The sequence below is a fragment of the Salvelinus alpinus genome, chromosome 20, assembly GCF_045679555.1.
Source record: "Salvelinus alpinus chromosome 20, SLU_Salpinus.1, whole genome shotgun sequence".
NCBI lineage: Eukaryota > Metazoa > Chordata > Actinopteri > Salmoniformes > Salmonidae > Salvelinus > Salvelinus alpinus.
In genome coordinates, this window is record NC_092105.1 from 21,763,372 (window position 1) to 21,787,970 (window position 24,599).

General features: G+C 39.9%; 1 protein-coding gene and 1 long non-coding RNA gene across 7 annotated transcripts in view; both read right to left on the minus strand.

The window, feature by feature from the left end:
• LOC139546479 (putative nuclease HARBI1) overlaps positions 1–24,599 on the minus strand; it is a 406,641-nt gene that overhangs the window by 348,266 nt on the left and 33,776 nt on the right. The window lies entirely within an intron of this gene.
• Positions 3,132–13,218, minus strand: LOC139546480 (uncharacterized). The gene is made up of 4 exons (XR_011669238.1): positions 13,146–13,218; positions 4,664–4,903; positions 4,408–4,560; positions 3,132–4,250 (listed from the first exon to the last, which is right to left on the minus strand). It is a non-coding gene; the product is annotated as an uncharacterized lncRNA (long non-coding RNA).

A 24,599-nucleotide genomic window follows, 5' to 3' on the forward strand; every position in this document is an offset into this window, starting at 1 on the left:
AGAGTATCTCTACCGCTCCTGCGGTCTCTAGAGAGTTGAAAACAGCAGGTCTGGGACAGGTAGCACGTTCAGTAATGTTATCTACTACTAGTAATGTTAGATAACAGTAATGTTCTCATACTAGTAATGTTAGATAACAGTAATAACAGTAATGTTATCTAATACTAGTAATGTTAGATAACAGTAATGCTATCTCATACTAGTAATGTTAGATTACTAGTAGTAGATAACATTACTGTTATGTTAGATAACAGTAATGTTATCTACTACTAGTAATGTTAGATAACAGTAATGTTATCTACTACTAGTAGTGTTAGATAACAGTAATGTTATCTACTACTAGTAGTGTTAGATAACAGTAATGTTATCTATGTCGTGTCTTTGGCTATGCCGGATTAAGTGATAATTCATGCTATTCTATAAAATAATTTCTCTGTAATTAATGTTACCTGATTAAGCTAATCATGTAAATGTAATTAACTAGAAAGTCGGGGCACCACGAAATAATGTTTATAGAGCTGATATCTTCCGAATAAACTCTTAAAGACCTGGTAATCTTTTACCTCAATAGCAGTCAATATTTAATCGTCACCTTATTCAGTCTCATCTGAAAGTTGGAAATTCTTGGTTATCTTCACAAACCCTGGCTAACAAGTTGAATCAGCAATACAACATTTGGTTTAATTATTTATTTACTAAATAATCACACAGAATTACATCTACACAGAATGGATCATACATTGATTACAAATTATGTCATAAAAGAAAACGGCCCTAGCGGACGGAACAGATATGACGGCTGATTACTCAATGTGCGGGAAGACTGAGTAACAAAGGGAGAAGCTATGCTATCGTAAATACAGTATCTTATGCATTCTAAATAACCGCCCATTTGGGAAAAGGAAAATGCAAGGAATATTTACTCTGAGCTGCGCTTCAATAGGTTGGTCGTAGATGGAAGGCTGTGTTGCTTAATAGAGATCTTCCTTGTCCTCTGAAGAATGTCTCTGGTGGTAAACTGGATACGTTATAGTATCGTCGTTGTGTGTTAGACTGGATACGTCGTCCGTCCTTTCCTAGCCCACGTTTACAGTTGCTGCGGCTAACTCAATCGGCTAGGAGGTCTCACTTCTTTAGTGAATAAGTTCAAACCAAGTTGCCATACTTTAAGCTCATGCTAGATTCTGGCTGGTATAGTCGAAATTCATCCTTTCGGCGTGTCGACCGTCATCTTCACTTTGAAATTCGATGCTAATTTCGTTAGGTTATCATCTTAGCCCTTTCAACGTGGGGACCGTCGCCCTCTCGTCCTTGGAACACAAAGTTGAATTTGTGTCAATAGTGGTGAAAGAAGGGCGTGTTTCATAGTTTACAACCAATGTCTGTTTACTTGGGCGGGGCGTCTGAGTGAGCAGAGTGGTGTTCTTATGACAAACCGTTCTCTCATTAAGAAGCTAAAATTACATTTAATCTGTTCACAAATAGTTTCATATTTAAATTGCACAACAATTCCATGTGAATCTGATAACTAGAATGTGTAGATTTTCCAAGATACAGTTTATGTCATACTATCATTAGTAGTAATGTCTCAGACAACAACTGATCTGAGATCACATTCATTAAGTACCCATGCATATTTTCAACACACACTTATTTATCTCCCTGCACTGCAGAGCATGCAGTTTCTTTGTCTTGCAGGTGTGGTATAGAGATTTATACAGCCATGAGAACTCAGCCTGTTGAGTGCACTGGAAGGCCAGGATGTGGTGTGAGTCTGAGAGACAGGCTGAGCCACAGCGGACAGTTTACTGAACATTCAGTTAGAACAGGAGGACCCCAGGAACAACCATACAGTACAAACCACATAGCTACACAATACACAGACTATAACTCACAAGATATGTACTAATTACATTTCCCATAGGAACACATCAGATGAACAAGCACTATATGTTTCAACATATCAAAGATATTTATTCCTCTTCATCTCATCTGAAAAAAATCTGCAAATATAGCTCCCTGATTATGATGCTCTAGATGTCAAATGTCATGATGGCGACTTTTGATGCAGCACTAGTAAAGTCAGGTTGGTGTTACTTTATGAGTAAAGAATATAGATCTGACAGATTCCACTTTTGTTACTACAGGGGTTGTTGTGGGTAACCTCTAACGAGCCTCTACCCCGGGTCCGGGATCACCCCCCACCCCCCCACACACTGATTAGCATAGCTAGCATAGCTTCACAAGTAGATAGTAGCATCTAAATATCATTAAATCACAAGTCCAAGACACCAGATGAAAGATACAGATCTTGTGAATAAAGCCACCATTTCAGATTTTTAAAATGTTTTACAGGGAAGACAAAATATGTAAATCTATTAGCTAAACACGTTAGCAAAATACACCACTTTTCTAACTCCATCAGTTTCTTACTACTTCAGGTGCTATCACCAATTCGGCTAAACTAAGATATTGATAGCCACTAACCAAGAAAAAACCTCTTCAGATGACAGTCTGATAACATATTTATGGTATAGGATAGGTTTTGTTAGAAAAAAGTGCATATTTCAGGTAGAAATCACAGTTTACAATTGCACCGACCATCACAAGACGACTAGAATTACTATAGAGAGCAACGTGTATGACCAATTTACTCTTAATAAAACATTTCATAAGAATAGACAAAGCATAGCAATGGAAAGACCCAGATCTTGTGATTCCAGACAATATTTCAGATTTTCTAAGCGTTTTACAGCGAAAACACAATAAATCGATAAGTTAGCATACCACATGTGAAAACGTTACCAGAGCATCGATTCCAGCCAAAGAGCGCTATAACGTAATCACCGCCAAAATATATAAATTTTTTCACTAACCTTCTCAGAATTCTTCCGATGACACTCCTGTAACATCATTTTACAACATACATATACAGTTTGTTCGAAAATGTGCATATTTAGCCATACAAAACCGTGGTTATACAATGGAAATAGTCACAACTCAAGCATCAAAATGAGGGACGTCAGCTTTCAGAGTGATCTAGTTTAATCGAAAGCTAATCATATACTTGACTAAAAAATACAGGGTTGACAGGAATCGAAAGACAAATTAGTTCTTAATGCAACCGCTGACTTACATTTTTAAAATTATCCTTACTTTTCAATACAGGGTTCGCCAAGTGAAGCTATACCAAACAAAATGGCGAAATATGCGTTTAAAATATTTCGACAGAACAACGATTTATCATATTAAATATTGCTTACTTTGAGCTGTTCTTCCATCAGATTCTCGGGCAATGTATCCTTTCTATGTTATAAACTTCTTTTGGTCGATAGATGTCCTCTGTCCTTCGAAATGTCCACTAACAACGACCGAGACCCCGAAACGTTCCCAAAGCTTAAAAGTGCACGACAAAGAAATTCCTCAGAATCGCACTAAACGGATATAAATTGCTATAAAACGGTTCAAATTAACTACATTATGATGTTTTTAACAACTATAACGAGTAAAAACATGACCAGACAAATATTACTGGTTAAACAACGATTTGGAATGAGGCAAGTCCGATGTCCATCCTGCTTGTGACGCGCGAAGAAAAGAGAGTGGTACTTCCACGTTTTCTTGTTTTATAGTGGCTGTGATTGTGCAAACGACTCCATTCAAAACGTGATGACGTACAGACACCCAGAGGAAGACGTAGGCAGTGTCGGTTTCTTCATAGCATTCACTGTCGCCTTAAAAACAGACTCCAGATCAGGGGTAAAAATTTCTTAAATCTGACCCCTGTCATGAAAAGTGCTGTAGATATAGTTCTGTACCACTCAGAGACAAAATTCCAACGGCTATAGAAACTAGAAAGTGTTTTCTATCCAATAATAACAATAATATGCATATTGTACGATCAAGAATTTAGCACGAGGCAGTTTAATTTGGAGACCCAAATATGCTAATGCGGAACAGCACCCCCTATAGTTCCAAGAAGAATTTGCGAATGTTTGCACACAAACACACACACGTCGAATTCCTGTAGTTTCGTGGTCCTGTACACCTGGGCAATTGTATGGGCTGAGTCTGAGCATCATCTGGTGCTTGCTGTGGAGACCTGGGTCAAACTTGAGGTCCGGAGTTTGGTGTGGCCTGAGACGCAGCTCTGTTATGGGGCCGGGGTCAGCTTTGGCCCCTTTGTTGGTGGAGGACGTATGCTTAGCGTGTGGGATGGGTGAGGGGGGCCAGTCTCATCTCCCCCTCCTCTACTGGGAGATATGAGAGAAGAGAATACATCTGGGTAAATCAGGGGCTAGGATTCATAGGTAATAGAGTTAAATGTTGGTACATTGTGAGTAGCTTGGGTTTTATCATAGTACTGTTTTATCATAATGTAGATAACATGTGTGTTGTGTTCAGCACCTTCTTGGCGTATCTTGTGCTGCCTGCGGCTCCTGCAGACACACACCAAGGTGATGATGATGAGGATGAGGAGCAGACCACCTCCGCCAGCCAGAATCAACACCATCAGTCAAAGCTCCATCCCAAACAAGAGCACTGCAGAGGAATCATCATCTGCAGAAGAGTCATCATCCATCGTCATCATTATAATCATCCTCATCACCATCATCCTCATTATCACCAGGTATGTTCCTTAAACATAGTATATTCTACACACCTGTACATTCAGGGTAAACATCATCACTCTCCTCCTCGCTGGCTTTAATACTCGCTGTACACGCATAACTGTCTTCAGGTTTGAGCGTTGCCTTGGTTATGGTCAGAGTAGCGTCTGTCTGTTCTGGCAGTATGTTTCTGTTACGGCTCCACGTCACATTCACAGAGTTTCCCACATCACACCTCAGAGTGACCGATGCGTCAGTACAGGTGTGTGTCAAACGTGGTTTAGACACAGCCACTGGGAACACAAAGCACACACACATTGTAAAGAGCACATACAGTATCTGCCCTAACACTGCCTGTGAGTGTGTGAGTGTGTGCACACTTGTGTAAACAGGTTACTTAAATGTTGTACAGTTGAATTTGGAAGTTTTCATACACTTAGGTTAGAGTCATTAAAACTCGTTTTTCAACCACTCCACAAATTTCTTGTTAACAAACTGTAGTTTTGGCAAGTCGGTTAGGACATCTACTTTGTGCATGACACAAGTAGTTTTTCCAACAATTGTTTACAGACAGATTATTTCACTGTATGTTAATTCCAGTGGGTCAGAAGTTTACATACACTAAGTTGACTGTGCCTTTAAACAGCTTGGAAAATTCCAGAAAATGATGTCATGGCTTTAGAAGCTTCTGATAGGCTAATTGACATCATTTGAGGAAATTGGAGGTGTACCTGTGGATGTATTTCAAGGCCTACCTTCCAGTGCTTCTTTGCTTAACATTATGGGCAAATCAAAAGAAATCAGCCAAGACATCAGAAAAGGAATTGTAGACCTCCACAAGTCTGGTTCATCCTTGGGAGCAATTTCCAAAACGCCCGAAGGTACCACATTCATCTATACAAACAATAGTATGCAAGTATAAACACCATGGGACCACGCAGCCATCATACCGCTCAGGAAGGAGACGCGTTCTGTCTCCTAGAGATGAACGTACTTTGGTGCGAAAAAGTGCAAATCAATCTCAGAACAACAGCAAAGGACCTTGTGAAGATGCTGGAGGAAACAGGTACAAAAGTATCTATATCCACAGTAAACGAGTCCTATATCGACATAACCTAAAAGGCCGCTCAGCAAGGAAGAAGCCACTGCTCCAAAACCGCCATAAAAAAAGCCAGACTACAGTTTGCAACTACACATGGGGACAAAGATCATACTTTTTGGAGAAATGTCCTCTGGTCTGATGAAACAAAAATAGAACTGTTTGGCCATAATGACCATCGTTATGTTTGGAGGAAAAGGGTGGAGGCTTGCAAGCCTGAAGAACACCATCCCAACCGTGAAGCACGGGGGTGGCAGCATCATGTTGTGGGGGTGCTTTGCTGCAGGAGGGACTGGTGCACTTCACAAAATAGATGTCATCGTGAGTCAGGAAAATGATATGGATATTTGAAGCAACATCTCAAGACATCAGTCAGGAAGTTGAAGCTTGGTCGCAAATGGGTCTTCCAAATGGACAATGACCCCAAGCATACTTCCAAAGTTGTGGCAAAATGGCTTAAGGACAACAAAGTCAAGGTATTGGAGTGGCCATCACAAAGCCCTGACCTCAATCCTTTAGAAAATTTGTGGGCAGAACTGAACAAGCCTGTGCGAGCAAGGAGGCCTACAAACCTGATTCCGTTACACCAGATCTGTCAGGAGGAATGGGCCAAAATTCACCCAACTTACTGTGGGAAGCTTGTGGAAGGCTACCCGAAACGTTTGACTCAAGTTAAACAATTTAAAGGCAATGCTACCAAATACTAATTGAGTGTATGTAAACTTCTGACCCACTGGGAATGTGATGAAATAAATAAAAACTGAAATAAATCATTCTCTCTACTATTATTCTGACATTTCACATTCTTAAAATAAAGTGGTGATCCTAACTGACCTAAGACAGGGAATTTTTACTAAGATTAAATGTCAGGAATTGTGAAAAACTGAGTTTAAAACCTCTTATGGCTTGGGGGCAGTATTTCGACGTCTATATGAGAAGCGTGCCCAAAGTAAACTGCCTGTTACTCATGCCCAGAAGCTAGGATATGCATATAACTATAATATGATTTGGATAGAAAACTCAAATGTTTCCAAAACTGTTTAAATAATGTCTGTGAGTATAACAGAACTATATGGCAGGTGAAAACCTGAGGAAAATCCATCCAGGAATTTGGATTTTTTCTTTTGATGTGGGTATTTTCAATTGAATTCCTATAGAGTATCTAATGGGTTAGGACCCAGATTGCAGTTCCGTTGGCTTCCACTAGATGTCACCAGTCTTTAGACATTGTTTCAGGCTTGTGTTCTGAAAAATGAAGAAGAATGAGACCTTTCTTTCAGTGGACTGTAGAATCATGCAGTGCTGGTTTGTGTGCGTGACCGATTGCCCTTCTGTTTTTCCTTTCTATTGAATACGCTATTGTCCGGTTGAAATATTATTGATTATTTAGACAACTGACAACCAGAGGATTAATTATAAACATCGTTTGACATGTTTCAACGAACTTTACCGGGACTATTAGGATGTATTCGTTTGCATGTTTTGACCGCCTTTGAGCCAGTGGATTACTGAACAAAACTCGCCAACAAAACAGAGTTTTTGGGATATAAAGAGAGACTTTATAGAACAAAACAAACATGTATTGTGTAGCTGGGACTCTTGTGACTGCAACCAGATGAAGATCTTCAAAGATAAGTGATTCATTTTATCGCTATTTCTAACTTGTGACTCCTCTATTTGGTTAGAAAATGTGTGATGCTTTTGTAAGCGGGCGCTGTCCTCAGATAAACGCATGGTATGCTTTCACCTTAAAGCCTTTTTGAAATCTGACAAACTGGCTGGATTAACAAGAAGTTAATATTTACGCCGATGTATAACACTTGTATTTTTATGAATGTTTATTATGACTATTTCTGTATTTTGAATTTGGCGCTCTGCAATTTCAACAGATGTTGTTGAGGTGGGTCGCTAGTGGAGCGCTGCACCAGAAAGGTTAAATGTATTTGGCTAAAGTGTATGTAAACTTCCGGCTTCAACTCTAGGTCCTGGATGGCAGGGGGCTTGGCCCCAGTGATGTACTGGGCCGTTCACACTATCCTCTGTACTATCCCCTGTTTGGCCCGCCTTTTCCTGTAGTCCACGATCAGCTCATTGTCTTGCTCAAATTGAGGAAGAGGTTGTTGTCCTGGCACCACACTGACAGTTCTCTGACCACCTCCCTATCGGCATTCTCATCGTTGTCGGTGATCAGGCGTACCACTGTTGTGTCGTCAGCAAACTTAATGACGGTGTTGGAGTCGTGTTTGGCTACGCAATCGTGGGCGAACAGGGGACTAAGTACACACCCCTTCATGGGCACTATGGTGTTGAACGTTGAGCTGTAGTCAATGAACAGCATTCTCACAGAGTTCCTTTTGTCCAGGTGAGAAAGGGCAGTGTGGAGTGCGATTGAGATTGTGTCATCTGTGGATCTGTTGGGGCGGTATGCGAATTGGAGTGGGTCTAGGGTGTCCGGGAGGATGCTGTTGATGTGAGCCATGACCAGCCTTTCAAAGTACTTCTCAGCTACCAATGTGAGTGCCATGGGGCGGTAATAATTTAGGCAGGTTACCTTCGCTTTCTTGGGCACAGGGACTATGGTGGTCTGCTTGAAACATTTCGGTATTACAGAAACGGTCAGGGAGAGGTTGAAAATGTCAGTGAAGACACTTGACAGTTGGTCCACGCATTCTTTGAGTACCCGTTCTGGTAATCCGTCTGGCCCAGCGGCTTTGTGAATGTTGACCTGTTTAAAAGTTTTGTTCACATTGGCTACCGAGAGCGTTATCACACAGTCATCCAGAACAGCTTGTGCTCTCGTGCATACTTCAGTGTTTCTTGCCTCGAAGAGAGCATAAAAGGCATTTAGTTGATAGGCTCGAGTCACTGGGCAGCTCGCGTCTGGGTTTCCCTTTGTAGTCCGTAATAGCTTTCAAGCCCTGCCACATCCGACGAGCGTCAGAGCCGGTGTAGTAGGATTCAATCTTAATCCTGTATTGACACTTTGCTTGTTTGATGGTTCGTCTGAGGGCATAGCAGGATTTCTTATAAGTGTCCGGATTAGTGTCCCTCTCCTAGCTCTAGCCTTTAACATCGATGCAGATGTTGTCTGTAATCCATGGCTTCTGGTTGGGATATGTATGTGGCTTTTGAAAGTATTCACCCCCTTGGCATTTTTCTAATTTTGTTGCCTTGCATCATTTGATTTACACAACATGCCTACCACTTTGAAGATGCAAAACATTTTTTACTCTGAAATAAACAAGAAATAAGACAAAAATATATATGTAATTTGAGCATGCATAACTATTCACGCCCCCAAAGTCAATACTTTGTAGAACCAACTTTTGCAGCAATTACAGCTGCAAGTCTCTTGGGGTATGTCTCTATAAACTTGGCATATCTAGCATCTGGGATTTTTGCCTATTTTTCAAGGCAAAACTGCTCCAGCTCCTTCAAGTTGGATGGGTTCCGCGATGTACAGCAATCTTTAAGTCATACCACAGATTCTCAATTGGATTGAGGTCTGGGCTTTGACTAGGCCATTCCAAGTAATTTAAATGTTTCCCTTAAACCACTCAAGTGTTGCTTTAGCAGTATGCTTAGGGTCATTGTCCTGCTGGAAGGTGAACCTCCGTCCCAGTCTCAAATCTCTGGAAGACTGAAACAGGTTTCCCTCAAGAATTTCCCTATATTTAGCGCCATACATCATTCCTTCAATTCTGACCAGTTTCCCAGTTCCTGCCAATGGAAAAACATCCCCACAGGGATCGTGTTCTTGGGGTGATGATAAGTGTTGGGTTTGCACCATACATAGCTTTTCCTCATTTGACCAGAGTACCTTGTTCCATATGTTTGGGAAGTCAACCACATGCCTTTTGGTGAACAACATCTTTAATAACCTGTTTGGGATAGGGGGCAGCATTTTCACTTTGGATGAATTGCGTGCCCAAACTGAACTTCCTCCTACTATGTCCCAGAAGGTAATACATGCATATTATTATTACTATTGGATAGAAAACACTCTGAAGTTTCTAAAACTGTTTGAATTATGTCTGAGTATAACAGAACTAATTTGGCAGACAAAAACCTGAGAAGAAATCCAAACAGGAAGTGAGAACTCAAAACAGTGCCAATTGATTCCCCTGTTAGTTATGGATGTGCATACACTTCCTAGGGCTTCCACTAGATGTCACCGTCTTTAGATACTGGTTGTAGGATTCTACTATAAAGGAGTGGCTCATAAGAGCTATTTTACTGAGTGGTCTGCAGAAAGCCTCGGTCTCATTATGCCCGGTCACGAGAGAGTATGCTCTCGTTCCAATGCTTTTCTTCAGACAATGAAATTCTCCGGTTGGAACCTTATTGATGATTAATGTTAAAAACATCCTAAATATGGATTGAATACATAATTTGACTTGTTTCTACGACCTGTAACGGAACTTTTTGAGTTTTTGTCTGGAGGGATTGCTCGTGCGTCATGAAGATGGATTACTGGGCTGAACATGCTAACAACAAGTGGCTAAATGATGTGCTTATGGAACTTTATGGAACAAATCAGTCATTTATTGTCGAACTGGGATTCCTGGGAGTACCTTCTGATGAAGTTATTCGAAGGTAAGTGAATATTTATAGTGTTTTTGTAGCTTCTGTTGACGCCAAAATGGTGGCTATTTCTTTGGCTATTTTGGGTTCTGAGCGCCATTCTCAGATTATTATTTTTCCGTAAAGTAAAAAAAAAATCTGACACAGCGGTTGCATAGAGGATAAATGTATCTTTAATTCTGTGAATAACACTTGCATCTTTTATCAATGTTTATTATGAGTATTTCTGCAAAATCACTGGATGTTTTGGAATCAAAACATTACTGCACGTAACGCGACAATGTAAACTGAGATTTTTTTATATATATATGCACATTATCAAACAAAACACACAATACATGTATAACATGATGTCCTATGAATGTCATCTGATGAAGATAATCAAAGGTTAGTGATTCATTTGATCTATATTTCTGCTTTTTCTAACTCCTATCGTTGGCTGAAAAAATGTCTGTCTGTGTTTGTGACTTGGCTCTGACCTGACATAATCATATGTATTGCTTTCACTGTAAATCATTTTTGAAATCGGACACCATGGGTAGATTAACAAGATGTTTATCTTTCATTTGCTGTATTGGACTTGTTAATGTGTGAAAGTTAAATATTTAAAAAAAATATCTTTGAATTTCGCGCGCTGCCTTTTCAGCGGAATGTTGTGGGTGTTCCACTAGCGGAACCCCTGAGCTAGAAAGGTTTTAAGCAATAGATTTTTTTCTGGTCACTCTTCCGTAAAAGCCCAGCTCTGTGGAGTGTACAGCTTAAAGTGGTCCTATGGTCAGATACTCCAATCTCCGCTGTGGAGTTTTGCAGCTCCTTCAGGGTTATCTTTGGTCACTTTGTTGCCTCTGATTAACCTGTCTAGCCCCGCGCTAGCGGAACACCCCCCACATTCCACTGAAAGGGCAGCGCGCGAAATTCAAAAAATATTTTTCCGAAATATTTAACTTTCACACATTAACAAGTCCAATACAGCAAATGAAAGATAAACATATTGTGAATCCAGCCAACATGTCCGATTTTTAAAATGTTTTACAGCGAAAACACCACGTATATTTATGTTAGCTCACCACCAAATACAAAAAAGCACAGACATTTCTTTCACAGCACAGGTAGCTTGCACAAAACCCCCAAATAGAGATAGAATTAGTCACTAACCAAGAAACAACTTCATCAGATGACAGTCTTATAACATGTTATACAATAAATCTATGTTTTGTTCGAAAAATGTGCATATTTCAGGTATAAATCATAGTTTTACATTGCAGCTACAGTCACAAATATCACCAAAGCAGCTAGAACAATTACAGAGAGCAACGTGAAATACCTAAATACTCATCATAAAACATTTATGAAAAATACATGGTGTACAGCAAATGAAAGATAAACATCTTGTGAATCCAGCCAATATTTCAGATTTTTTAAGTGTTTTACAGCGAAAACACAATATAGCATTATATTAGCTTACTACAATAGCCAAACACACAACCGCATTCATTCACCGTAAAGGTAGCGATCGCAAAAAAACAGCAAAAGATATAGATTATTCACTAACCTTGACAAACTTCATCAGATGACAGTCCTATAACATCATGTTACACAATACATATATGTTTTGTGTCGAAAATGTGCATATTTAGCAGTACAAATCGTGGTTTTACAATGTGAATACGTAGCCAAACTGCACAAAATTATCCGGATATATTTCTGACACTCACCTAATCTAATCAAAGAACTCATCATAAACTTTACTAAAAAATACATGTTGTATAGCAAATGAAAGATACACTAGTTCTTAATGCAATCGCCGTGTTAGAATTCTAAAAATAACTTTAGTACAACATACAGCGAGACAGCGAGACATATAGCGAGACAGCGCCTGCAATGAGGGCGGAAAATAGTACTAAACATTTTCCACAGAAATACGAAATAACATCATAAATGATTTCTACTTTTGCTGAGCTTCCATCAGAATCTTGTACAAGGAGTCCTTTGTCCAGAATAAATCGTTGTTTGGTTTTAGAATGTCCTCTTCTCCTGTCGAATTAGCAACCAAAGCTAGCCAAGTGGCGCGAAGTTGTCCATCTTCACCAAACGCAGAGAACGGAAACCGCCAAAACTCCCGATAAACGTTCAATAATCTGATAAAACTATATTTAAAAAACATACTTTACGATGATATTATCACATGTATCAAATAAAATCAAAGCCGGAGATATTAGCCGTCTATACCGAAAGTTTTTCAGAAAGCAATCCAGGGTTCCTTCCCGCGCCTTGCTGGACAAAGGAAATTTGGGGTCACGTCATTCCAAGAGCTCTTGTTCGACCTCAGATCAAGCTAGACACCCCATTCCACCTCCCACTGTCTGTTGACATCTAGTGGAAGGCGTATGAAGTGCATGTATATCCATAGATTTGAAGCAAATTAATAGGAAGGCCCTGGAACAGAGCCTCGATTTCAGATTTTTCACTTCCTGACAGGAAGTTTGCTGCAAAATGAGTTCTGTTTTACTCACAGATATAATTCAAACGGTTTTCGAAACTTGAGTGTTTTCTATCCAATAGTAATAATAATATGCATATTGTACGATCTAGAATAGAGTACGAGGCCGTTTAAATTGGGCACGATTTTTTCCCAAAGTGAAAATAGCGCCCCCTACACACTAACAGGTTTTAATGCCCTCCTTGACTGGTCCATGAGTTTTGGTGGGCAGCCCTCTTGCAGATTTGTTGTGGTGTGATATTCTTTCCATTTTTTAATAATGGATTTAATGGTGCTCCGTGGGATGTTCAAAGTTTGATGTTTTTTTATAACCCAACCCTAATCTGTACTTCTCCACAACTTCTTCCCTGACCTGTTTGGAGAGCTCCTTGGTCTTCATGGTGCCACTTGCTTGGTGGTGCCCCTTGCTTAGTGGTGTTGCAGACTCTGGAGCCTTTCAGAACAGGTTTATATATACTGAGATCATGTGACACTTAAATAAAGTCCACCTGTGTGCAATCTAACTAATTATGTGACTTCTGAAGGTAATTGGTTGCACCAGATCTTATTTAGGGGCTTCATAGCAAAGGGGGTGACTACATATGCACTTTTCCGTTTTGAATGTTTTTCATTTTACTTCACTTAGTTGGACTATTTTGTGTATGTCCATATGTTACGGATACAAGTATTCTGTGTGTATTTCTTTTCTCTCCTTCTCCCCTACTCACAGGTGACCATCATCATTCCCCAATCAGTCATCAATCAGTCGCTAATCAGAAGAATCCTGCTCCTTTACTCCTACCCAATCACAGTTCCTTTCCCTTGGTTTAAAAACACTGTCAGTTGTTTTCTCTGGAGCAAGCTCTCTGTAAATGCCATCTGTCTGTAGATCTCTTGTTTGGTTTTTGCAACTTCATGTCACTTTGTCCCCACCTGTGAGTATTGTTTTTGTTATGGTGTTTGAGTGTTTGTTTGATTGTGGGAAAAGGGGGTAACTAGACAGGTCACCCATGGGCATACACTACCCGTAGGTAAACTTTGTCTAAATACACTAGTTAGAACTGGGTGGACCACCCTCTGTATTTTTGGTTAGTTAGTTAGCTGTATTGAAGTAGTCTAGTTTAGGGGTGTTTTTGGATACTTATTATTTCTTTCCTTGGGTCCAGCTCAGCCCCTTTCCTGCTCCCCCCCGTTACCGTGTGTTCGCTAATAAACCAAGAGTGTTTGACGGTAATTTAGTTGTCTGTGGTTATTTTCCTCTGTTTGCAATCCAAAGGGTCCCAGCTACAACATGAATGGTCGTTTTGTTAGATAAAATCCTTCTTTATATCCCAAAAAGTCAGTTTAGTTGGCGCCTTCGATTTCAGTAATCCACTCGTTCAACATGCAGACAAAGGAATCCAAAAAGCTACCGCTAAACTTTGTTCAAACAAGTCAAACTACGTTTCTATTTAATCCTCAGGTACCATAAAATGTAAATAAACTATAATATTTAATACGGAAAGAAATATGTTCAATAGAAAAGTAAAATTAGCAAGTGCGCGTCCTCTTCATCGTGCGCCCACAGACTGATTTCCAACTGTGACTACCGGTTCCAAAACTCCAAATTCTTCCTCGTTTGGGAAAAAATTATGAATTATGTTGGCTTACACTTAAGGCACTTCCAAGGCCATTTTATGATGATTATTACAGTCTTGTCAGTCATTTTATATAATTAGACTATTGTAACACAGCATATGCCAGCATTGCAGGCCTACTGCCTCTGCCCAAAGGCATAGGCTTTCATGGCAAGACCATGTTGCAGATTTCACTTTCTTCTGCTTCATTGGTGGCAGAGTTGGGATCACATTCAGCTCACGTGTAGTGATGTGATTCAGTGGTGGAAATTTTCTCTGCGTGTTTAAACTCGGCCTACAATAAACCACGCCAGCTTGAAGTCCTAAAACCCAGAAGTGTTTTACCTCTTGTTCTTCAGCCATTCCTATGGCTAAAATTAATTGGGAAGGAATATGGTTTTGGGATAAATGGCGAAGATAAGTTCTGAGGTTAACACAGGCTTAGGAGATCTCATGCATTTTGTTTTATGGGATAATATCAGTCAGTTAACATGACTTTTGTGAATTATGAAGTCTTTATGTGCTTCATGTGTTGTGTTTTATTACACAAATGCTTAAAGTTCACAAAAAGTGATGTTAGCTGAAGAAGATGATCTCATAAAAAAAAGTACAAGATCTCCTAAGCCTGTGTTTAGAACACACCTTAATTTCGGCGTTTATCCAAAAACCCTACAAAAACGTCATTTTTCCATTGGCTTTGTCCAACGAACCATGGCGGAGTTAGTGCCTACAAAAAGACATTACTTTTGCTCTGGATCGAAGGCATCCAGCTTTTGTCAAATGAATTTCAGATTTTCCGTTTTGTCGCAGGTTAGGAGAATTTACACAGCAGATTAGGATAATTAAAGTAGCAGGTTAGGATACTTAGGTTAAAACCTGTTTGGGCTGCAATCCCCACACAGGTACACCTATGACAACTGCCATTTCAAGTGCATGGCGCGAAATTCAAAATCTAGTTTGTTAAAATATTTAACTTTCACACATTAACAAGTCCAATACAGCATATGAAAGGTAGACATCTTGTGAATCAAGCCAACATGTCCGATTTTTAAAATGTTTTACAGGGAAGACAAAATATGTAAATCTATTAGCTAACCACGTCAGCAAAAGAGAGCACTTTTCTAACTCCATCAGTTTTTTACTCCGTCACTAGCTATCACTAATTCGACCAAATAAAGATATATATAGCCACTAACCAAGAAACAACTTCATAAGATGACAGTCTGATAACATATTTATTGTATAGCATATGTTTTTTTTGAAAAATGTGCATATTTATGGTATAAATCATAAATTACATTTCAGCTACAATCAGAAATTGCACCGAAAGCAGCCATAACATTTACAGACACCAACGTCAAATAACTAATTACTCATCATAAAACATATCTGAGAAATACATACATTGCAGCAATTGAAAGACAGGATTCTTGTGATTCCAGACAATATTTCCGATTTATTAAATGTTTTACAGCGAAAACAAAATGTAGCGCTATGTTAGCATAGCCACAATAGCCAGACACACTTGGGCGCGCACGACCAGTTGACATGCACGACAGATATATGAAATAACATTATAAATTGGGTCTTACTTTGGCTGATCTTTCATCAGAATGTTGATCAGGGTGTCCTTTGTCCAGATGAGTCGTTGTTTTGAGTCAGGATGGCAACTTTCCCTTCTCACTTAGCATTGGCACTGGTCGACTGGCACGGATTTGTCCAACGTTAAAAAAATCAGAGACCGAAACACGGCAAAACTCCCGAAAAAAATTCAAATAATCTGATTAAACTATATTGAAAAAACATACATTACGATGATATGGTCTCATTTATCAAATAAAAACCCAGCCGGAGATTGTTCCCGTCCAAAACAGCAGCAAAACAGAACACAATATCACTCCCAAGACGCGCGCTTCAGACTTCCGGAAGTGGTCGGTCACGTCAAAGAATTAGCTCTTATTCAACCTCTGAACAAGATATTCACTAAATTTCTTCTCTCATACCCTCTTGACACCCAGAGCAAGGCGTACGGAGTATACGTAGGGTCTTACGTATAATGACCATGTATAGGCATAACGTTGAAGCGAGCATAGATTTCTGACATTCTACTTCTTGGTCAGGGAAAGTGCTGCCAAATGACTTCTGTACCACTCAGAGAAAAAATTAGAACGGTTTTAGAAACTAGAGATTGTTTTCTATCCAATATTAATATTAATATGCATATTGTAAGAGCAAAAATTGATTAAGAGGCCGTTTGAAAATTGGCACATATTTTCCAGTTTTTCCAATACGCCACCTGCAGCCATAACAGGTTTTAAGGTTATGAAAAGGGTTAGTTTGACAAATTGTTGGTCCCTTCCTTCTGGCCATATCAGTTTGTAATGGATCTGGCAACCTTGCGAAGAAGAACAAGAAGAATTATTCATTCCGGCTCACGTTGATGTCCAAAGTCAGCAACTTTACTGTAATCGGTCCTAACAATTTGTTTACGTTGTTCCTATACGTATGTGACACACCGCTAGAATCTATCATGGATGAGAATGGACCATCAATAAATGAGTACAAGTAGCAAGCTAGTTAGTCAGTTTGCAAAAAATCATATTTCTAGTTTTAAGAATTTAAGAAATAAAAGTTGAATGTGATGCTTACCATTTCACTAAACGGTCAGCTAACGTTTGCTTGGTTGGCTAACAAATAACGTTAGCTAGCTACAAATAGCTAGCTAGATGGGTGACAATAATGCAGATGTAAGGTGTAGTGGTTTTAGTAGTGGCTCTAACCACTAGCCTAGTCGTAGTGGTTAGAGCATTGGACCAGTAACCGAAAGGTTGCTAGATCGAATCCCCAAGCTAACAAGATACAAATATGTCGTTCTGCCCCTGAACAAGGCAGTTAACCCACTGTTCCTAGGCTGACATTGTAAATAAGAATTTGTTCTTAACTGACTTGCCAAGTTAAATAAAGGTTAAATAAAAATTATATTTACCTACCTTAAATTATACTTAACTAGCTAGCTACCTCCCTCTCTGTTTTGCAGAGAGAACCGGAGTCTTGCAAAGTCAAGATCAGAGCTCCAGCAAGCGTTTTGAGACATAGTTAGCTAGCTAAACAAAAAAATCCAGTGTACCAGCAATGTAAAAGTACATAAACAACATATCATACCCAGGATATTTCCTTAATCTCACCTGACCTATCAGAGGTCAAGATGGAGTTACCAGCATATTGCTTACATCTATCCAATACTTCCAGATTCACACAAATTCCCAGGGGTTGATTTGGATTTCAGGTCCAAGACCCTGGACTCTGAGCCCAGTTCCAGATCAAGACTGCATTTATGGGCGTTTGAGTAGTCTTAAGGCCAACACCACAATAACAAGAGACTATCTCTGCTATAAAGAATAGTTGGCCTGCTTATACTATGGTTAGTAGGGATCAGGCATTCTTGACCTGTCATGGCATGTAAGTTATTGGTCAGCAACCCTGATCTTGGAGAGTCACAGGGTGTGTCCCAGCTAACACTATGAGGACTAACGCACCAGAGGGCTTGACCTCAAGCCTGCTTTCCCCATGGCTCTAGAGGACCATGGTTGAATAGTGTGTACCTTCCTACATATATGCTGAGAGCTGTTGCAGGTAGGCTTGCTATATAATGAATATTAAACATAACTACAGGTATAAGGCTACTTATTATAGGCAGGGTTGGATGATGCCCACAGGCCATAAGTTACCTTGGCTTTAACCTTTTGTCAATAGGGGGAGCTGTTAGCATTATTTTTTTTTTTACATTTCCAAATTAAACTGCCTCGTACTCAATTCTTGATCGTACAATATGCATATTATTGTTATTATTGGATAGAAAACAGTCTATAGTTTCTATAGGAGTTGAAATTTTGTCTCTGAGTGGTACAGAACAATTTCTACAGCACTTTTCATGACAGGGTTCAGATTTCAGAAATTTTTACCTCTGATCTGGGGTCTGTTTATAAGGCCACAGTGAATGCTATGAAGAAACCGACACTACCTACGTCTTCCTCTGGGTGTCTGTACGTCATCACGTTTTCAATGAAGTCTATGGGACGTTCACAGCCATTATAAATGACAAAAATGTACAGAGACCCCTCTTTCTCAACGTGCGCCTCAAGCGTGAAGGCCATCGGACCTGCCTCGTTCCAAATCGTTTTCTAACCAGCAGTATTTCTCCGGTCATGTTTTCAGTCGTTATAGTTGTTAAAAACATCATAATGTAGTGAATTTTAACCGTTTTATATCAATTTATATCCGTTTAGTGCGATTTTGAGGAATTTCTTTGTCGTGCACTCTGAAAGTTTGGACACGCTTTAGGGTGTCGGTCGTTGGTGATGGACATTTCGAAGGACAGAGGACATCTATCGACCAAAAGACGTTTATAACATAGAAAGGATACATTGCCCAAGAATATGATGGAAGATCAGCTCAAAGTAAGCAATATTTAATATGATAAACCGTGTTTCTGTCGAAATATTTTAAACGCATACATCGCCATTTTGTTTGGTATAGCTTCACTTGGCCAACCCTGTATTGAAAAGTAAGGATAATTTTAAAAATGTAAATCAGCGGTTGCATTAAGAACTAATTTGTCTTTCGATTCCTGTCAACCCTGTATTTTTTAGTCAAGTATATGATTAGCTTTTAATTAAACTAGATCACTCTGATAGATGACGTCAGACATATTGAGGCTTGATTTCCTAGTATTTTCATTGTGTAACCACGGTTTTGTATGGCTAAATATGCACCTTTTCGAACAAACTGTATATGTATGTTGTAAAATGATGTTACAGGAGTGTCATCGGAAGAATTCTGAGAAGGTTAGTGAAAAAATTAATATCTTTTGGCGGTGATTACGTTATAGCGCTCTTTGCCTGGAATCGATGCTCTGGTAACGTTTTCACATGTGGTATGCTAACTTATCGATTTATTGTGTTTTCGCTGTAAAACGCTTAGAAAATCTGAAATATTGTCTGGAATCACAAGATCTGGGTCTTTCCATTGCTATGCTTTGTCTATTCTTATGAAATGTTTTATGATGAGTAAATTGGTCATACACGTTGCTCTATCTAGTAATTCTAGTGGATTTGTGATGGTCGGTGCAATTGTAAACTGTGATTTCTACCTGAAATATGCACTTTTTTCTAACAAAAACTATCCTATACCATGAATATGTTATCAGACTGTCATCTGATGGTTTTTTTTATAGGTTATTGGCTATCAATATCTTAGTTGAGCCGAATTGGTGATAGCACCTGAAGGAGTAAGAAACTGATGGAGTTAGAATAGTGGTGTATTTTGCTAACGTGTTTAGCTAATAGATTTACATATTTTGTCTTCCCTGTAAAACATTTTAAAAATCTGAAATGGTGGCTTTATTCACAAGATCTGTATCTTTCATCTGGTGTCTTGGACTTGTGATTTAATGATATTTAGATGCTACTATCTACTTCTGAAGCTATGCTATCTATGCTAATCAGTGTGTGGGGGGTGGGGGGTGCTCCCGGATCCGGGTTTCTGAGGCAGTAAAAGTTAAGAGAAGGGCAATATCTGCTCTTGCAATGTCATCATAAGGTAGACTGATTCCTCAGTGTGTGATAGCATTATTAACTATTAAAACCTGACATGTTAAATTGTATATATGTTGCATGATGTATCTGATCAATTACATTTGTATCTAATAATATTTCCCTCTCTATGAAGCAATTCAGGAGCCAAGTAGAGAGGAGGCTTGTCAAGAAGAGGCACATAAGAGTAAAGATGTTCATAAATTCTGTATACGATAGCTAAAAAGACATTAGGAGAAGTTAAAGGCCATTATCGTAACGTTGTTGACCCCCTCATACTGTGAGCAAGGAAGCCTTGACCACCTCATATGGCGTTCTGATGACAACCAATCTAGAAAACGTATCGGTATGCTGTGGCTTGGGGCAAATTCATGTCTAAAATTACAGTGACATATCTATTAGACATGAATAGTTCTTTGTCCTCATTTAAAAAAATATTACACATTCAAATGAATTTAATTCACGTGGCAGAATACAATTGAACTCTGAATTGCATGATAAAATAAATTGAAAACAAACATACATGCAACATATATTTAGGGAACTATTGTTGTTTGCAGTTGGCATTCATGTAGGGCAGGGGTATGCAACCCTGGTCCAGTTTTTGATTTAACCAACCTGGAAGACCAGGTGTGTTGAATTTAGGCAATCACTGAACTGGTCAGTTAGCTCAGGTGTGGTGCCTAGTTGGAACAAAATTCTGCAGTAGCTGTGGCACTTCAGGAACAGGGTTGCCTATCCCTGATGTAGGGGATGGATGATCTTTGAGATTGTTCTTGCTTTGACAGGTGTGTTTTTCATCCAGAGGTTGTGATAAGAGTTGTCAGAGTGGAAGAGATGATGGGCAGAGGTTGAGGGTTGAGTGTACTGATGTGTATCTGCCGTATCATGGTCCAAGAATAGTCCACCATGCTTGCTTCTGTATTCACTGCAATTGTGCTGTCATGGTTGAGCAGAGATAGGAGTGCAATGCCGGGGCACTGTATTGTAGTACAGGCCTAAGTTGGTGGTGTAGATGGTCACCAGGCTGCGTCTGTTGATGCTGAAACACTCGAGACGGCGCAGCACAATTACAGTTGAAGTCGGAAGTTTACATACACCTTAGCCAAATACATTTAAACTCAGTTTTTCACAATTCCTGACATTCAATCCTAGTAAGAATTCCCTGTCTTATGTCAGTTAGGATCACCACTTTATTTTAAGAATGTGTAATCTCAGCATAATAGTAGAGAGATCGATTTATTTCAGCTTTTATGTCTTTCATCACATTCCCAGTGGGTCAGAAGTTCACATACACTCAATTAGTATTTATTAGCATTGGCTTTAAATTGTTTAACTTGGGTCAAAGGTTTCGGGTAGCCTTCCACAATAAGTTGGGTGAATTTTGACCCATTCCTCCTGACAGAGCTGGTGTAACGGAATTAGGTTTGTATGCCTCCTTGCTCGCACAATTTTCCTTCCATCTATTTTGTGAAGTGCACCAGTCCCTCCTGCAGCAAAGCACCCCATAACATGATGCTGCCACCCCCGTGCTTCACGTTTGGGATGGTGTTCTTCGGCTTGCAAGCGTTCCCCTTTTTCCTCCAAACATAACGATGGTCATTGTGACTAAACAGTTCTATTTTTGTTTCATCAGACCAAAGGACATTTCTCCAAAAAGTACAATCTTTGTCCCCATGTGCAGTTGCAAACCGTAGTCAGGCTTTTTTATGGTGGTTTTGGAGCAGTGGCTTCTTCCTTGCTGAGAGGCCTTTCAGGTTATGTCGATATAGGACTCCTTTTACTGTGGATATAGATACTTTTGTACCTGTTTCCTCCAGCATATTCACAAGGTCCTGTTGTTGTTGTTCTGGGATTGATTTGCACTTTTCGCACCAAAGTATGTTCATCTCTAGGAGACAGAACGCGTCTCCTTCCTGAGCGGTATGACGGCTGCGTGGTCCCATGGTGTTTATACTTGCGTACTATTGTTTCTACAGATGAAGGTGGTACCTTCAGGCGTTTGGAAATTGCTCCCAAGGATGAACCAGACTTGTGGAGAGGTCTACAATTTTTTTCTGTGGTCTTGGCTGATTTCTTTTGATTTTCCCATTATGTCAAGCAAAGAGGCACTGAAATACATCCACAGCTACACCTCCAATTGACTCAAATGATGTCAATTAGCCTATCAGAAGCTTCATTTTCTGGAATTTTCCAAGTTGTTTAAAAGGTAAAGTCAACTTACACGGAACCCAAACCGTGCGCGTGCGCTATCGTGCATAAATTTATTTTGCCCCCCACACCAAACGCGATCACGACACGCAGGTTAAAATATCAAAACAAACTCTGAACCAATGACATTAATTTGGGGACAGGTCGAAAAGCATTAAACATGTATGGCAATTTAGCTAGTTAGCTTGCACTTGCTAGCTAACGTTAATTTGTCCTATTTAGCTAGCTTGCTGTTGCTAGCTAATTTGTCCTGGAATATAAACATTGAGTTGTTATTTAACCTGAAATGCACAAGTACCTCTACTCCGACAATTAATCCACACAAAACTGCCAACCGAATCGTTTCTTGTTGCCCTCCTACGACCTCCTCCACGTCTCCTGATGTACTGGCCTGTCTCCTGGTAGCGCCTCCATGCTCTGGACACTACGCTGACAGACACAGCAAACCTTCTTGCCACAGCTCGCATTGATGTGCCATCCTGGATGAGCTGCACTACCTGAGCCACTTGTGTGGGTTGTAGACTCCGTCTCATGCTACCACTAGAGTGAAAGCACCGCCAGCATTCAAAAGTGACCAAAACATCAGCCAGGAAGCATAGGAACTGAGAAGTGGTCTGTGGTCACCACCTGAAGAACCACTCCTTTATTGGGGGTGTCTTGCTAATTGCCTATAATTTCCACCTTTTGTCTATTCCATTTGCACAACAGCATGTGACATTTATTGTCAATCAGTGTTGCTTCCTAAGTGGACAGTTTGATTTCACAGAAGTGTGATTGACTTGGAGTTACATTGTGTTGTTTAAGTGTTCCCTTTTATTTTTTTGAGCAGTGTATGTTGTTATTATAGTGCAGGTGGTCTTTCTTGCATCAGTGGATTTTATGTTGTGTTGAAATTTTTATTTTAAACTTTATTTAATGTCTAGGAGGCTGACCAAGGCATCTGTTGTCGACCTTCCCTTTCTGCATCCAAATTGTCTTGGGTCAAGCTTGTGGCCGATGTCTCCCATTATCCAATCGGTGGCATGGGTTAATTCACACTGTTGGTAAAATGGGGTAAGGAGTCAAACTGATTGAGGCTTAAATCATGTTGATGTATGATCTGGTCTGTAGTAGCTGAGCGTATAAATGCTTTTGAAAACATGTGATTGGGATGTGGGGACACAAAGGATGATGACAGTACTATAGACTGACTTGAGTTTAGAGTGGTAGATTGGGGTTTTACAATTGAAAGTGTCATAAGTTAGTGTGTATACAGTTTACTTGGAGTCTGTTGTCAGAAAGTTTAGGCTAAATTCCTCAGAGTGAACAGTGGTGGCTTTAAGGAGCTACAGGACCAAATCTAATGGCAGGGTATCACAGTCTGGTCAGGCATAGATGGCGGAAGGTTATAAAGACATTCAGATTGAGGAATACATTCAAACAGAGCACCCAACACCCATGTGCATAACACTCCTCACCTCTCCACCCGGATAGTGTCACGATCGTCGTAAGAACATTCGGACCAAAGCGCAGCGTGATATGGGTTCCACATATTTGACGTGAAACGCACAAAACAATAAAAAGCAACCGATACGTGAAGCTATGGAGTGCTCACAGGCAACTACACATAAACAAGATCCCATAAAAAAACAATGGCTGCTTAAATATGATCCCCAATCAGAGACCACGCTAAACAGCTGCCTCTGATTGGGAACCATACCAGGCCAACATGGAAATTAAACAACCTAGATTACCTACCCTAGTCACACCCCGACCTAACCAACATAGAGAATAAAAAGGCTCTCTATGGTCAGGGCGTGACAGATAGCTGGTGTGGTGAAAGTTCTGGAACAATATGGTTGTAATGCATCACCAAGTGGGTGCTACACATTGATGGCGGATAAGGTGGATGTAAAGAGCTTTGAGAGGTCTTTCTGATTTAAACATTTATTAACATTTAAACATTCAATTAAACTAAAACAAAAGATAACTTCAAACATTTGATCAATATGGCAGTCAGTACGCAGAAGTGTATCATACCTGTTTGATACATGATGTTTCAAAATGGATATCTTATCCTGAATATTAGGGACAATCGATAGTGACAATAGATCAAGTATTCCTGGTTGGCTGAGCAACTAGTTAGGTGTTAAGAGAATGTTGGAAAGGATGTCAGCAGCCCAATTCTTATTGACTATCACCCCATTGGCATCTGATAATTGCTACAATTAATAAATAAGGCCCGGGGGGGGTGGGGGGGTGGCCAATATACCACGGCTAATGGCTGTTCTTACGCACGTCGCAACACGGAGTGCCTGGAATCAGCCCTTAGACGTGCTATATTGGCCATATATCACAAACCCGAGGTGCCTTATTGCTTTTTTAACTTCTTATGGCTGGGGGGCGGTATTGAGTAGCTTGGGTGAATCA